Genomic DNA, 11,791 nt, shown 5'->3' with positions numbered 1-11,791 from the left:
TAGCCCATATTATAACAGGATACCTATAAAAAAAATTGTTGTAGAACATAAGACGAGACACGTATATTTTAAAGGAACATGTCCAAGGTCCAAAATAATCACATTATCACCTGGACGAATACAAAATCGATAGAGAGGGAGGGAGGGAGAGAGAGAGAGAGAGAGAGAGATGGGGGGCGGGGGGTTCCTTCCATTGATCCACTGCAGGTCCGTGTGTATATGGGGTATGTGTGTGTTCGCGGTGAGGGGTGGGGGCGGGAGATGGTGGGGGGTGTAGGTAAATTATGGGCTCGGGTTGTCACCGTGGCTGCTCTGCATTGGACATTTCACCTCACCACTGTAAATTAAAAAAAAAAAAAAAGGAAGATTACATTCAGCTGCCGTCTGCGACCGAGCAAGTGCAGACTTGCAGATATCTCAACACTTGGACTTGCGGGATAAAAACAACGGACTGCAAGGGGGTGGGCGAGGACTTCGAACGTGATTGCTTTCTCCTGGGGGAGGCTTTAAAAAAATTAACGAAAAAAATAAACTACAAATTCAGTTGGGCGTTTTGGAGTTGCTAGTTTGGGTACATGGTGATGCTCCGGCGAGGCGCAGCAACAGAAGAGGGAAGAGCCAGGTGAGGTGCGGCTGATGAGCTGTTTTTCTTTTTTCATTTTTTTTTAAAGAGGCTCCCGACAGCCTTGCCATCCACGCACCTTTTTCTCCACAGAACCCAAGAGAAGCGAGCGCAGAGAGGGCGAGTGGGCGAGTGGCACCTGCTCCACCTGACCCATCTGGTGCGGTGAGTGTGCCAAGTGGAGCGAACGAGAGGCGCAAATGCGCCGTGCGGATGGCACGAGCAGACCTGTACTGTACATTCTTCATGCGCGACACCCTTGCTGCATTATGTCCTTCTGGATTCGCCACTAGAGAGCCACTTGGCGAGGACTGAACTGCTCTTTGTGTCTGATGCAAGTTCCTTTTTTTAAAAAATCTATTTAGATTTGCATGTTGTGCACCGCTGCATCATTAATTATTCCTTAACATGTTGCGTAGCTCTGAGTGCATTGTAATGTTTCATGCAATTCTGTACTTTCTTGCTTAACGCTGCAGTGCAAGGATTCCGGCACAAAGCTTGAGCAAAATTCTGATCATTTAGATCTCGGGTCGTGATCATAGTGGGGGCTATTGCCGTTAGGGTCCCCGGGGTGTATTCATGGTGTGTGAAAGAGTGTTTGCTGACGGCTCCCTGGTAATAATAGTAAAGGTCAGATTTGATTATTTAGAGGCCATGAAGTCAATTGATTAGAAATGGGAATCATGTCATGCCAGATATGCATTGGAAATAGAAACGTGTTCATTTCAAAAGTTTTGACCTGACACACAATGAATATATTGTAATGCAGTATATTGTTTATATATTTCGGAAATGCCCTAACTTCCGTTGTAATCCAGAGAAAATTGATGAATCTATTCAACGTAGGAGGAAATCCTTTGTCCAGTGTCTTGCCATGTAAATGAGCCAAAACATTTTCACCCAGTGCCTCCATAGTAAGTGACGTGCTCGCTCATTGATGCCATTTAAGATCTTACTGAAATGACTTAGTCGCTCTATGGTCAGTTACTGTCTGTAGCATGATCATTGAGGCCAAAACCAATTCAATTTACGCACTTCTTGTGTTTTCTGTTTCTGTTCTGAAAGGTTTGAAAGGTGAGAAACAAAAGGTTAGAGACCAAATTAATAAGGGTAAACGAATGGGCAGCAAGGCAGCGCGGCCGTCGGAGAGAGTAATTAAGTCAGATTGCAATCTGTCACGAGGGACGGGCCGAGAGCGATCGAGAGAAATGATAGCGGCGGGTGAACAAGCGTTGAGGGAAAGGGGTGTGAATGGCCTCCCTGTTAGCATTAACGCTCACACAGGCGCCCATACAGCGGCCGCGTGAGCAGGTGCTGAGCCCCGGCACGCTGCAGCAGGCTCGGGCAACAACAGGTGCAGCCTCAGCCTCCATTTGGAAGGCGTTTTCGCGGCCGCTCGGCCAAAACGTGCGGCGGTGAACTGATCGTGGCCCACAGAGTGATAGGAAGTCAAGCGAGCGGAATGCAATTAATCGGCTTGTACGCTAAAGTATGCAAATGGTAGCCTGCGATAATAAAATTATGAAAATAACAATAGCCCTGCTAAAGCTTTAACATCCATCCATTTTTGTTGCCGCTTATCCTCACAAGGGTACACCCTGAACTGGTTGCCAGCCAATCGCAGGGCACATAGAGACAAACAGCCACACTCACAATCACACCTCGGGCTAATTGAGACTGTCCAATTAACCATGCATGTTTTTCGGATGTGGGGGAAACCAGAGTGCCCGGAGAAAACCCACGCAGGTACGGGGAGAACATGCAAACTCCACACAGGCGGGGCCAGGATCGAACCCCGGTCCTGTGAGGCCAACGCTTTACCAGCTGCTCCACTGTGCCGCCAAAGCTTAAACATTTGGTTGTTAAATGAAAGATCAATTATAATGTAAACTGTAAAGGGGAACCAAAAACACATTGTTTTTTTTGTTGTTGTTGGTTTTTTTTTTGCTAGGGAACATTGTATGTGCCCTCCCCCCTCAAAAAAAAAAAATCTGATCGGCTCACAACTCGGTGAGAACACGTAGAGGCTGATTTTATGATCATGGTTTCACATGTAGCTTTTGTGCATATAATGAAATCAAATACATAGAATGAGAATAAAATAAAACAGAAAGTTTTGACATTTTGGGTTCAGTTCCCCGTTAACACCAAAAGTGAGGTAAAGTTGTATCCAAATTCAAAGAAATGAGAGATTTGGTGAAATATAGGTGACAATAAAAATGACAAATTAAATTGCTCATTTTTTTTTATGTCGGATTCATTTGAATCAGCATGAACCATTGTACAATGAAGCGAACATGTTTATTCAATGTTAATTGGAATATTCTCTAACCATAACCATAGCCATGTGGTTGCCCCCCCCCCCCAAAAAAAAAAAATCTAATTTAAAAAAAATAAAAAAGATAGACCCAGACCCATAAAAACAACCTCCTAAGTGGCGGCAACTATTCCACCAACAAAGTGGGAACTATTCGAAGCAATAAAAGCGTAGCTGTCTGCACGTAAAAGCCATCTAAGGGAGCCTTTTGGGTGTGCACAGGGACACTTAATGAGCTCTATTGATCACATAGGACCCTATTCAATCACACGCACTAAGCCACAAACGGGGCATCTCAAGCACGGAAAAATAGATTGGATTGCAGTATAATATAGCTGTCCGCGAGGAGGGTAAATCAGTGGCAGATCAGCACGGTGGGCTTCATCGTAAGCAGCACGTTTGGTGAGATATTTGGCTGAGACCATCCACATTTTCTCCATTCTTGCCGCCAAGTGAATACTTCAAGCAATTGCCAACAAATTGCCTCTCTCTACCTTTAGTACACAAAGAGGGACGATGACGCCATCCACCACTCATACTGGTTGACGACTGCTGTGCTTTAAAATAATTCCGCACTTGAACCGAGTGCTACTTGTTGCCTCGTCAGACAGGATTGACTCCGTTCAACTCACAAAGCCTGGACTCATGTTTTAGTGATTGCAACCAAAAACAGAAATGGATTAATGACTATAAAGAAGAAGGTCATTTTAGCTTCACCGAGAGCAAACGCCCACGGGGTATTATTTAGATTGCTATTTGTTGGTTTGGCTCGTTTGTAAATTGGAGTAGACACATCCTGACCATTGAGTCCAACTTCAGCATTTCCCTCCTCTTGTGATCAAATTCGGCAAATTTCCCATTTGTTGTGTTCTTAAGACTGATTTTTGCTGCCCAATATGCACAGAAAATTGCTGTGCCTGACAATCGTCATTGTTAAAACCGTTCAATATTTTACATTTGCAAATGTATGTTCTTTTTTTTTTGCCATATATCCACGTACCGTGAAGAAAATGAGTATTTGAACAGCCTGCTATATTGCAAGTTGTCCCACTTAGAAATCACGGAGGGGTCTGAAATTGTCATCGTAGGTGCATAGAAAAATCCAATGATCACAATGTATGATTTTTTTAACGATTTATTTGTGTGATACAGCTGCAAATAAGTATTTGAACACCTGAGAAAAACAATGTTAATATTTGGTACAGTAGCCTTTGTTTGTTTGTTTCCTGTAGATGTTCACCAGTTTTGCACACTGCAGGTGGGATTTTGGCCCACTCCTCCACACAGATCTTCTCTAGATCAGACAATCTGGGCTGTCGCTAGGAAACACAGAGTTTCAGCTTCCTGCAAAGATTTTCTATTGTCTTTAGGTCTGGAGACTGGCTAGGTCACACCAGAACCTTGATATGCTTCTTAGGGAGCCACTCCTTGGTTTTCCTGGCTGTCTACTTCAGGTCATTGTCATGTTGAAAGACCCAACCACGACCCATCTTCAATGCTCTGACTGAGGAAAAGAGGTTGTTCCCCAAAATCTCACAATACCTGGGCGTGGTCATCCTCTTCTTAGCACAGTGCAGTCGTCCTGTGCCATGTGCAGAAAAACACCCCCAAAGCATGATGCCACCACCCCCATGCTTCACAGTAGGGATGCTGTTCTTGGGATAGAACTCATCGTTCATCTTCCTCCAAACACGGTTAGTGGAATTGTGACGAAAAAGTTCAATTTTGGTCTCATCTGACCACAAAACCTTCTCCCATGACTCCTCTGTATCATCGAAATGGTCAATGACAAACTTAAGCTGGGCCTTGACGTGTGCTGGTTTCAGCAGGGGAACCTTCCATGCCATGCTTGATTTCCAACCACGACATCTTAGTGTATTACCAACAGTCACCTTGGAAACGGTGGTCCCAGCTCTTTTCAGGTCATTGACCAAGTCCTGTCGTGTAGTCCTGGGCTGATTCCTTACCTTTCTAAGGAACATTGAGACCCCACGAGGTGATATCTTGCATGGGGCTCCACTCTGATTGAGACTGACCGTCAACTCTCGTTGCTTCTATGTGGGCTCCATTTGATTGGTGAACAGGAATCTATTGTCGCCAGTGGTTCTGTTGGATTGGTGGACCAAAGTCACGGTAACTGAACCGGAGTACAAGCAACTGTCAAGACATTGCAGTGGAACATCCCGTTGCACATTATCATTGTTCAATCAAAGCAGTCAGATGGGCTTGTCCAGGACTGTTAGGTTTGAGCGGCAGTTTGTGCTCAGCTGAGTCCTGTTTTGGGGTCACAGATGCGATCATAAACCAAAGAGAAATGATAACGATTCTGGATAGTGTATCATCTGCTGCATTGATCCATTTGGTGGGCTGCTATGGAACAAGTTCAAGACTTAAAAGGGTGTTGAAGTCTACACACCTCAGGGCAAAAAAAATCAGAAAAACCCAGGTGGGGAAGCATCTGCTGCATGACTTTATCCGACAGGGTCCTCGGAGAGTGGACCTCAAGTGTTTTACTCTGCAGAACTGCGAGAGCCGAAGGCCGGGACTCATCGGGGCATACTTTGAGTACGCAACCTTCATCCTGAGGCGGGTATTCAAAATATACCCTCTCATGCAAAACCTTTGTGGCGATGAGGCACGACACTGTCATGTGTCTTTTGGGGCCTTTCAAGGGAACTCTTGCAGATGTTGCAATAATAAAGGAGAATAATAATGGCCGCCACACCGCTTGGGGAGTTTTATATGCGCAAGTACATAACTTTCACTGTGTTCAGGAAACCAGGGTGGTTGGAACACGGCGATGTGCCACACTTCTACGGCACCGAATTCTTGTGACCTGGTGCATCATTCATCCGTCCACACAATGTGATAAGTAACCCCTTCATTCACGTACTCCTTTTCTTCCCTGCTCCGTTGCACCTGAGCCCCGCCGCAACCCCGCCCCTTGCGGATTGAGTCACAGCTTTAGCCACATCAGAATGCCTCGCAGTTGTTTTCAACGTGGGACTCTCCCATGTACTTTACAGCGGCCATGCATCCTTTCTTTTATGATTCTCCGTCCTCGTTGATTTCTCCCCTGAGGTGCAGCCTCCTTTTTTTTTTTTTTTTTTTGCATCTCTGTGCTCGTATCCTCAGCACATGCTATTACGGCTTAACACTTGTGTTCATTTTGCGCTGTTTTTCTTCCGATTTATCACCTTAACGTTGTGCATTATGCATGAAGTCTCTCTCTCTCTCTCTCTCTCTCTCTCTCTCTCTCTTGCTCCTGCACAGGCACACAAGAAAAGAACAACACTTTTGAAATCACTTTTTCACATTAAACTATTAACAAGTCAATTCATGGATTTGTTTCTTAATACATAATACATGTTTCAAGACAAATGCTGGAAATGTGCTAAGACTCAGAACTATATAGTACTGAATTGTGGAGCTGTAGCGGTAATCCATTTTTCACCATTTCAGTTGTGTAATTTTTGGGGCTCGTGGTGCACTTTGGATTCTAGCATGCGTCAAGAACTTGAGTGACTTTATTTGCATCAGCGGTAATTCTGCATAATGGTGACGTGCAATTGGGACTTCGCCTTCTACCTGCCCGTGAGTGTGCATACGTCATGGAGAGACTTTTTAAAAAATTTAGCAATTTGTGGACCTGGATTTGTGGTTGGTCTGGCCATTTTAGAGTGCCTCATTAGTCACAGCCACATTAGACGTATACGTTTTCGTGCCTCAATCTTGTCATGTGTAGGCACAAGAAAGAGGCTAGACACATCTAGACAAACATCTCACACACCTTTGGAGAATTTCAATTGTTCCATAAGGCTAACATGCATGTTTTGGGAACGTGTAATGTGAAATCCATGCAAGTGATTTTTGTGATTTTAAGTATTTTGTTTTTGTTGTTGTAAATACCGTAATTTCTCGAGTATAATGCGTCCTGGAGTATAATGCGCACCTCCAAAGTTGACCTAAAAAGGAAAACCCTTCTACCAATGTACAATGCGCACCACCAATTTGCTGCTACACATATGCTCAGAAAATTAGGAATGATCTCTATTTATATTTTGTTGGGTTTGTACTTGTATTGTTTTTCAAAAAATTGTCTGTACAACAATCATTAACAATAATCATTTTGATGATGTAGCGGTAATATAATCTCGGAACAGGCCACAAGACACGCTTGTCCTTGGTCCCTGTAATTGTCAGAACAGAGTCCCTCAACCAAATAAAATAAATGCTCAATGATGACACAACATTTTATTAATACTGTTGATCACACATATTTCAGTCTTAAAAATATAAACTCTTTAACATTTTTTATTAAACACTACATTAAATATTTGTGCATAGTGCGGTTTGTCCACTACATTACACATCCTTGGCCAAGACTTCAAAAGAAGCATTATGATTTATTTCCAATCCACAAAAGATCCAGAGTAGCTACCTTTGGTGCATCGCTGTGGAACTCATCATTGATGACTTGGATCCAAAGAGTTTGGGTTGCGCAGCACAACCTCTCCCCCTCCATTCGGCTCCAATCCGTAGCATATTTCACCATGGCGTCAGGAGGCTATCAAACAACATGAGCTCAAACTACGTAGAAACGACCGTAATGGGCACATTTTTTAAAAAGTGAGCATTTCAATTGTGTGCGCTTTCCCGTTTTTTTTTTTTTTTTTTGTAATGTTCCCATGATGCTCGTATTACATAGTTTGAGCTCACGTTGTTTTGATACCCAGCTGAAGCCGTTGAGGCGAGCTATCGTTGTTTCGGACTGCAGCGCAACTTCCGGGTTGCCGGCATCATCGGCACAAAAGTGATGACACATTTCTTTTAAAAGCAGCCGACATTTTTTTGTCTTAGTTTAAGTTCAAACAAACTCACAGGCAGTCGTTTGTGATCTTTGGCGCAGTAGCAACAAACATGCTACGCTAACGATCGTAAAATGCAAGCTCCCCGAGGAGGTCATAGAGTTCAGGAAGGGGGCGCACATTACCGTAATAAATATAAATGTGTAACATAAGACATCGAATATCATATCGAAATGTATATGTATACATTTTTACCACGCTATGTACCTGTATACGACTATACAATGTGGGTGTATTTTTTATTTATCATCCATACCTAAATATAATGCGCTCTATTAACCTTTAGGAAAAAATTGCGCATTATTTTCGAGAAATTACGCTACTTGCTTTGCCGTGTCTTTGTGCGAGAGTCATACAATGTTTGTTTGTGTCACCTCTTTGCATGCAGCTGATCCTCTTCTTCAGCTGCCTGCATAGAAAAACTCAGTTGTGAGTGATCTTCCAGCTGCTTCATCTTTGAAAACAAACACTTTGTCTAATCTGTCGCCTTCTGCGATCTCATAAACTTCTCAGATGTGCAAAGAACAAAAATGGCAACAAAGCTCGTGGTTTTATTTATTTTTTTGTTACCTCAATCTGAACCTGCAGACAAATAAAACCAGCAATAAGCAGGGTAACCTTTTGTGAAATGCCACTACAGCAGCACTTGACTTCTTACCTTTGTGCGCCAAATGAATGTCACTACTACACTCTGTCTTCAAACTGGCCGTATTATTCCGCTTTTGTTTTCCACAAAATTCAGCGAGAGCCGCAGCCAAAGGCGGGCTTTAGCTACGGCAGCTTAGTCTGAGACATTTGGAAGACTTTTTAGTGAGAGATAAAGGCGTATCCAAGTCCTTTGTCTCCTGGCTGTACTCGAGATGCGTTTATAGCTTGACTGAAGCTTTGTTGTGGCTAATCTATCGCTTGCCTTCATCCCATCCAACCCTTCCAAATATAAACTTTGCCGTTTCAATAAAGGCTTTCCGTCAGACCGCATGAAGCAAAACGTGAATTTATACCTGCGAGTAGAGAAGGTATTACTCGTGCACGTTGCAGCCAATAATACGAGCACTTTGGGTTTTTTTGATATCTGCTGTGCGAAGACCACCTATTGTGAGCTCTGATCCTCTTAGCGGGCTTCTGTCAAAAGAGCTAAATTTACCCATATTAGTGATCCCTGATGTCAGGAATATGAGCAACCTCAACTGCTATGGATTCATTTTACATTATGCACAAAGCCACGCTCATGCTAATGGCTGCCATATTAGCTCATCTTATTAAGAAGTAGAAATAGAAACTGAAAATGGAATGAAAAGGTCCTATTTTGATTATGCTCGGCACAAACTGGAATAATCACCCTATTGTGTTACATGATTTTATCTTCATTGTGGTTATACATGACTGGAGCGTGCATGCGCCCGAGCCGTCGCTCGTGGTGTGTGTGCGCCGCATACTCATGCGCTGGCTTCCAGCTCCGGGCTGTGCAGTGAATGTATATGCGCTTACTGCAGTCAAACTCCAGTTAGTAACATTTGCCCTTGCTGCAGCGTGGCTGGGCATGCGCCAGCGTTTACGTGTGCACGCGTGGTTTGCATGAGCGTGTTGTTTCCAGCACCATTTATTATTTATTGTTACGTCGTTAAGTTGTTGTGTGTGTTTTCTTTTTTTTTTTTTTTTTTTTTGTTAAACAGCTCTTTACTGCTTGCTTTTGGTACCTCCATTTCGGAGCTGTGCATTTGTCACACACGTCCATTACCATATAAGCTGCTAACTCACTGCAGCCAACGATTGCAGCGTGTCTGCTGCTAGCAGCAATTTGGCTTTAGGCGGAAGGGCCTGATTGGAGGAGAAGTCTAAGGGGAGATGGAGCTCTCGCTGGCTAGACTCCAGCTCTGTCCATCCTGTTTTAATTACCTATGGCACTCACCCTTGGGAGTGTCTCCCGTCCTCCTCTTTTTACAGTCTTTTCCTTTTTATCTCTTATCTTTACCTCTTTCGCTCGCCATCGCTAATCTGCTCCTCTTTTCCGTACTTTTCTTTAACGTCCACACACAAAAGCAGCCCACAGCTGCGTCAAAAGGCCTGCGCAGGGTTAACCTTTGCATTAGCATATAAATGACCCTGTAGATTGAATAGCATTTTGGGATATTTAACAGCAAAAGACAGATTCTCTTCAGTGTGATTAGAGCTGCTCTGAGGAGACAGGCAGCCACTTTAGGGAATATCGCCTTCAACTTGATAAGATAAAGACTTGACACAGTGTTCCAATTGCTGGAGAGAGCACAATTGTCTGTCTGTCTGTGTGCGCGCAAGGCTTTCCATTATATTTGTAAATGAGTGCATGTGATCCGGTCTGGGAACAGAAATAAATATGCAAGAGTACTCTCGCTTCTCTCCAAACTATGCGATCTGACACGATGTGGGTGCCGCTGGCGTCGTATAATTCTTGGAGAGACATTTGAATCAACAACTATAACCTACTGCCCGGTCGTAGATGCAATGTGCAACTGTCCTATTTCATCCAAACAGATACAGTAGGATTGTATTACGTCAATACAATACCGTGAAGGATATGAAAATGACAGAATATTTGATAGGCCCTCAGGCCATTTTATCAGGTATATTTGCACAAGCTAATGGGCTCCAGTACTGCAACTGTGTCAAAATACATTTTTATCAGGAGAATTTTGATACAGTTCAAAGTATTGGATCCCATTACATCATGCAGCTCTGCCTAATGAAATGGCCAATCAATCTACTGTACATATGCAACCATATCCATCTGTGTTTGAAGATAACTGCTGAAAATGTGCAAACACTGAGAAAAATTTAGTACTCAATTGTGGAGGTATAGTGTAAAAGAGTTTTTCACCCTTTGAGTTTTCAGATTTATTTTTCATTATTTTTTTTTTACATTTTTATTTTTTTTATCTAGCGGTTTGCCAGGATAATTGTTGGTTAGCTAGCTAGCTATGGTCTACACGCTCAGTTTGTTGGGGTTGATTTATTTTGATTTATATTTTAAATTCATTAATTGGACACTCTAAATTGCCCCTAGGTGTGATTGTGAGTGTGGGTGTTAGTCTCTATCTGCCCTGCGATCGGCTGGCAATCAGTTCAGGGTGTACCCCGCCACCTGCCCGTTGACAGCTGGGGTAGGCTCCAGCACGACCCTTGTGAGGATAAGCGGCTAAGAAAATGCATGGATGGATTTTTAATTCATTTAAAGCACCTTGAGTTCCATTCACTTTTTTTCTCACATAAAAAGCACTTGTAAATAAAGTTTGGTTGATTAATTGATTTTATTGTAAAGATTATGAATTCAGTACATTTTCTCACATTAATATTAAGAAGTACACGTTTTCTACATGATTTGATGGCTCACCACAAATTCTGTATTACGGACAATTTTAGAAGGATTATGTTCTTCTCTGCCTGGAACAAAATGAACAGTAAACTATTTTAGAACATTGTGGCCTTACAGTTTGAAATTGAAACGCACGTCTTGGTTGTGTGGTAAAATGAGGAAGGAATGTGTTTTCTTATCCTGTCATCATCTATATCTGTTTCACTACTGTATTTATTGCATCTGTGGTCAGACAATACTTTACTTAGTCAGAAAGCCATTGGGAATTCTGTTAATTGCTACATTTTTCTTTACATTAGTGTTCGGTAAAAGACTGCTCTAAGTTCATTCATTGCTGGCGGGATGCAGTTATGTGAAGGTGACCCACTTCTCCCAGTTTAGCCCGTGTCTGTGTTTCCACCCTCAGGCCATTTTACTTTATTCAGAGATTTAACCTGCTTACTGGGCTACGTTCAAAGTGTGGAAGAGTATTTTGTTGTTCTTCAACTGTCCAGGTTGTTTAATAACTTTAGTTGCTATAGTCCACTTGTGTAGTGACTGTTTTGACTTCTAATCATTTTTATTTGAGCTCAAGTAGCATGCACACCTCTTAATGGTTGAGCATTCACACATGTAGGATATGACATCAAAGCGTA

The 11,791-nt window shown here is 42.8% G+C and overlaps 1 protein-coding gene across 1 annotated transcript in view; it reads left to right on the top strand.

The window, feature by feature from the left end:
* The first annotated feature begins 261 nt into the window (after positions 1-261).
* sema6ba (sema domain, transmembrane domain (TM), and cytoplasmic domain, (semaphorin) 6Ba) overlaps positions 262-11,791 on the top strand; it is a 48,342-nt gene continuing 36,812 nt past the window's right edge. Inside the window, exons 1-2 of the mRNA XM_061838500.1 lie at positions 262-622; positions 716-787. The gene's annotated coding sequence lies outside the window, so the exon portion shown is untranslated. The remainder of the gene's footprint in view (positions 623-715; positions 788-11,791) is intronic.

The sequence above is a fragment of the Syngnathoides biaculeatus genome, chromosome 13 (genome assembly GCF_019802595.1).
Source record: "Syngnathoides biaculeatus isolate LvHL_M chromosome 13, ASM1980259v1, whole genome shotgun sequence".
Classification (NCBI taxonomy): Eukaryota; Metazoa; Chordata; class Actinopteri; order Syngnathiformes; family Syngnathidae; genus Syngnathoides; species Syngnathoides biaculeatus.
This window is presented reverse-complemented; position numbering and strand designations above follow the sequence as displayed.